Source organism: Mauremys mutica, chromosome 7 (genome assembly GCF_020497125.1).
Source record: "Mauremys mutica isolate MM-2020 ecotype Southern chromosome 7, ASM2049712v1, whole genome shotgun sequence".
In the NCBI taxonomy this organism is placed as follows: Eukaryota; Metazoa; Chordata; order Testudines; family Geoemydidae; genus Mauremys; species Mauremys mutica.
Window position 1 is genome coordinate 109,508,844 of NC_059078.1, and position 6,000 is coordinate 109,514,843.

Genomic DNA, 6,000 nt, shown 5'->3' on the forward strand with positions numbered 1-6,000 from the left:
AGAGCTCTTCAGTATAAAATATGAGCTTGCAGGATGATCTTTTAGCAAATACGTGGCAGATATGGATAAATTGCGGAAGACTTCTTGTCTCATTTTCCTTGGTCAATCATTAATACTGACTGGACCATGATGTTGCACTAGTATCAGATGACATTACTGCTGTCTCTACAGAATAGTTCAAATCAGCTTTAGAATTATGACCTGTGCTACAAATGTGTCAGATAACACCATTTTGATCCAGATGTCGTGTTCTGCTTTCTCATCTGTGAGGCGTTAATGTCACGTGATGTGTGCATGATATATGACATTCAGTCTGACTGCTCCTACTGAAATCAGATGAAGTATTTGATCTTTCTTTTGGTGGCCAGGGAGAGGCTCACCAGTGCTATAAAATAGCTTGCCAGTTGCATGGTAAAACAGTTAACACATGTGCATCCAGTTCCCTCACCTTAGGGTGACCAGATGTCCTGATTTTATAGGGACAGTCCCGATATTTGGGGCTTTCTTATGTAGGCGCCTATTCTGCCCCCGTCCCAATTTTTCACACTTGCTACTTGGTCACCCTACCTCACCTACATAGGAAAAGACTGCTAAGTGAAATGTGAAACCATGCTAGTGGATTGCTGTCATGCTATGGCTGTAATTGATTACCTGAAGCATTAAGGTTATTTCTGGCCACTTGCTGAAGTAATTTCTATAGTGGTAAACAACATTTTTTATTAATCTTCTGTTATGAAGGGAGGCTGGAGGTATTAGGCTCTAACAATATAATGGACATAAGTTCATATCCATGGAATTTCCAGAGTTCTTGAAGACTTATGTAAATAAAACAGACATTTTTCCATTTGTTATCCTCAACATGACAGGGAAATAGAATATTGTAATCACATTTTGAAAGACTGTTTTTAAATGGACCTAAATGGGAACCCGTGGAAATAATTTGTCAAATTTAATACAGACCTGGAGAGTAGTCCACAATATCTACATCAAAATAGTTTCACGGGCAAAGCACGCGGACTAAATTAAATGTTGATGTATTCCAGGATTCTAAGGCTGATAAATAGGTAAAAACACAATTCAGCACAACAAAACATGCCAGGAAGCAGCTGACAAATGCAGAATAAAAATAAATGGTTCACAGATAAATGCAGTAATACCAGGTACAGAAGATGCTCCTCCCTGGGTGTTGGTAGCTGATGGCTGCAATAGTCAAAGCCATAGCGTAGACGGTGCCAGGTGTTTTCTTCATAGTGTTACCTAACCCCAGATGGTGAAGATACCTGACCGCACTGGTATCTTCCTGACTGTGACAGGACTACATGTGAAGTAAGTTACCAAAGAAACTGTTCAGGGAATGTCAGTTAAAGGGAGACAATTGAACCTATAATCAGAGGTCCAAGTAGTCAGATTTGCACCTGAGATTGAACTGCACTCTTGACTGCACCTGCAAATGAATTGTGCAAAATGTGGGCACAAATATTGTGGCTAAAATTTGGGTGCACCAGGGATGGCTGTATTAATGAGCAACAAAGCCATGAGTGGCTTAAAGTAGGCCACAGCCGTGAGTGCTGATAAAAACTTTAGACGATGTCACAACTGCATGCATTCTGCATATGCCAATCTGTTATGCAAAACTGTTTTTGTGGGAATGGTTTATTCAGATTCCTTCACTGAGTCATTCAGACAAGCCTAAAACACAATGGATATTATTTTGCTCTCACATCTGTGCAAAATCACTGATAACTGCACTATGTAAGAGCAGGTTACACTTGTGTAAAACCTGTGTAAGTGAGATTAGAATCAGTGTCCAGAGCACTAATCAGTCTAATTCAAAGCCCACTGAAGTCAATGGGAGTTTTCCACTGATGTCAATAGGTGTTAGATTGAAGTGAGAAATCATTATGAGCCCAAAGAAAACCGTTTCAGTGATTTAAAATTGCAAGTGATTTTATATTTCCTTATACAGTTGCTAGGACATTTATGAATAGTAAGTGGATAAACCCTATCTAAATTCATATAAAATAGATAAACTGTAAGACGGGCATATTCTAACAACAGTAAGCAACCTAGATGTGCTGGTTCTGGGTCAAGCCACTTTTCTGTCTGCACAGATTATTACACTCACTTCTGCAGGCTCCCACAGTCTTGCTGGTCCCTTAAAGGGAAATAGCTTAATTCATTTTTCTACATAAACTATTTCAGAACACAAAACGCAGAAGAGGAGTCATGGGATGAAATTAAGAAAAAATCTCTGCTGAATCTGAGAAGATCCTTAATGTTGAAATTTGTTAGCTTGTGTAATTGTTCTCAAAGGAAGTGACCGAAACCCAATCACATGATTTGTTAAAAAATTAATCTGATCAATCCTTCACCTTCTACACATTTAAATAAAAACATGATTTTGGTGCTTTCCTGCTATTTCTTGGCTGTTTGTAGAGTTACAGGAACGTCTGTAACTGCAGACTGCAACTGTTTGGACCCCAAATGTCAAATAAAGACAATTGGCCTGAAAGGTGCCTCAAATGCCCAGAAGGTGACCAGTGAAGAATCAAAATGTTTTAAGCATTAATCACTTCCACAGAATATCTGAAAGGGCTAATGGCGCTGCTCAGACTTACTGAAAGTATTTGTTTTCCTCTACTAGTAATTTATGTCCTCCTAGCAAACTCTCAACTACTATTAGAGCAGGACAATTTAATACAGGCAGAACTGTGTATAACACCTGGAACCCTAACATTATTTAGATACAATTGTAGAGCTGTAATATCACCCATTGTTGCAGCAGCCTTCAAACATATGAATGTGGAATTTCAGTAACCTTTAAGATGTGTTCTGTGTCTTATGGCTTGGTGCTTATCTCTAAGAGGTTTAAATTTCCACTCTATTAATGTAATTCCAGCAATCTTTTATTTCTAGGCCATTAAGGGGAAGATTAAAATGAAGAGATGGCCGGGGACATAACCCCATGGTCTGGGAGTCCCTAAAGCTGACTGCCAGAAGCTGGGGCCGAATGATAGGGGATGGATCATTATATATTATCTTGTTCTGTTCATTGCTTCTGAAGCATCTGCCACTAGCCACTGTAAGAAGACAGGATACTACGCGAGATGGACCATTGGTGTGACCCAATATGGCCATTCTTATGACCTTTTTAATTTTATCTGCTAACAATCGGGTTCCTTTCTGGTTTAGGCCCATCCTTTCTGTATAGGCTCCTCCTTTCCCCAAAAGTTCCCTGGTTCCTAATAATAGTCTCATCCACTCATTGACATCCTGCATTTCTGCCTGTCTAACTGGCCCTTTACGTGGAACTGGAAGCATTTCAGAGAATGCTACCATGGATGTCCTGGATTTAATCCCTTACCTAGCTCCCAATTTGGCCTTCAGAACCTCTCTCCTACCTTTCCCTATCTCATTGGTACCTACATATACCACAACCACTGGCTACTCCCCAGCAGTGCACATATATCTGTTCAGATGTCTCGAGGGGTCTGCAGTCTTTGCACCCAGCAAGCAATTCATCACAATGTTCTCCCAGTCATCATGAACCCAACTATGTATATTTCTAATGATCAAATTCCCCATTACTATTACCTTTCACTTCCTAATAACTGGGGACCCCTCCCCTGTAGAGTTATCCCCAGTGTGAAGAGAGAACATGACATCACCTGGAAGGAGGGTACCAACTATGGGACTGTTTCCCTCCACTCAAGCTTCATGTTCTGTTTCCAAGATTTTCATCCTCCTTAACAGCACAGAGGCTGTCAGACTGGGGATGGGACACTCTGTGTCCTTTAAAGTTTCCTGTATGTACCTTTGTCTCCCTTAGATCCTCCAGTTCAACCACTCTGTGGCCACCGTGCCTTTTGAATATTATATACCCATTTTCCAAGCTATAGCTCCAACATGCCCATCCTGGCTAGTGCACTTCTGTGGGAGGCACAACTTATCTGAACCCTGGTTGCTTCTTTCTTTGAAAATGCTTAGTGGAAACAAATGGCACTTGTTGCAGGCACACACTTTAGAAGCACAAAGCCTTAGAAAAAAGTTTGCCCTTGATGCTAGTTATGCTTATTGTTAATACAATAGCTGCATTTTCTTCATTAATTTTTACAGTGCTATTGGGAAATTTTAAAATACCTATAAAAGTCAGTTTAAAAACTCTAATTGTAGTATCTGCTTAGTAAATGCATACTCTGGGATATGTTAAAATGTAGACTAATCAGCTGGATACAGCAATTACGGTGCAGAATTTCACGCTTTCAAAACCACTGATTCCTGACACAATAGACATTGGTTCTTCTGGGGATGAATATACCAGTGCTTACTAAAAGGATATTTTTGTTCATTGACCCACTAGTCTACTAACCGCTCCTTCTGAGCTGCCACATATGCAGAGTAAATTGCAAGGCACCAAATTCTTGTCAATTGTGTGATTGCACAGTGAGTGGTTTTAAAACAAATAATTACATCATGTTATGTATTTTCACATAGTAAAACTGTTTAGTTCACATTATGGATAAATAACTTCTTCAGTATGACAATTTTGGAGACAGTGGGCATAATTCTTAGTAAAAGTGGTACCACTACGTGCTTTTCCAGGAACTGGGGGTGGGATGTGTGTGGGGGGGGGAGGTGCACGCAGGTTTCTGATCAACATGGAAGACTTGCTAGATATGAGGAGGGGACAGAGAACACTTTCACTAATACAAATGCAAAACAGTCAAATCCATTCCTTTCCTCTCTACTTTTATAAAAAAAACTTAGGAGTTGGTAAGTTGAATTTCTCAGTATTTTAATGACTGATTTGCTTAACATACTACACTGTATGGTTGAGATTTTCAGATTTAATAAACCTTTAGTTAATTACAGGCTTGATTATAAGCCTTGTCTTTGGTGTGAGATCTAAGGTGCAAATTGACCTGGAGGTAAATGACTGGTCCTTTAGGACTGGGCATAATGTGAATATTTTGTGACCTTTGTTATAAAGTAACCATCTAGCACAGTGTCAAGCCTGCCTGGGTGGCAAGATAGGAATGCCCAAGAGGACTGTCTGGGACTCCATGTTAAGCCATTATAGGGCCTGAGGAGATTACAATTCTTACTTGGTTGGTGAAATCTAATTATAGAACTCACAGCCAGCTTGAGGTTTGTGCCCTGCTTCTGAACAGTCTGCCCTGAGGTTGGTATTCTTGCTTGTGAGCCACTCCAGACAGCATGGCATCCATTATTAAATATTTGCTCGCCATGTAAGTTACTTATAGACTATAATCAACTCATCCCGTTAGCCTTCTTTTTGTTTAGCTAAATAAACAAACTCCTTGAATCGATCACTATAAGGCATGTTTTCTAATTCTTTGATCATTCTTTTGGCTCTTCTCTGAATCTCCTCTAACTCATCAACCACTTTCCTGAATTGTGAGCACCAGAACTGGACACATTTATTCCAGCAGCAGACCAACCAGCGCCAAATAGAGAGGTAAAATAACCTCTCTACTCCTACTTGAAAAACATCAGCAAGTGAGTTTGAGGGGAATCTCATTATTTATCCAAACTGGAATGAGTCATTGAAACAGGGGGCTGGACTCTGGGTCTCCCACACGGGTGCCTTAACAACAGTCAGTCTCTCTTTCTCTGCGACCCAATGACCACTGAAACACAGTGGAACAGCTTCAACAGGGTATTCACCAGAATACCCTATAACTGAATGGCTGGAGCACTCTCCTGAAAGGCAGGGGATCCCTTCTTCAAACCCTCTCCCCCGCATCCCTCAGGCAGAGAGGGTAGTTGGACTTGGGTCTTCCACATCCCAGGTCAGTGCTCTAACCACTGGGTTAAAAGTCAGAAAGTGAGCAGCAGCAGCAGCACCTCCTAACTCCCATTATGAATCCATGCCTAAGTGACTTGCACATGGTCACATAGGAAGTGTGTGGCAGAGCAGGGACTTGAACCCAGGCCTCCCAAGCTCACACCCTAGTGCCCATACCATCCTTCTCCTTG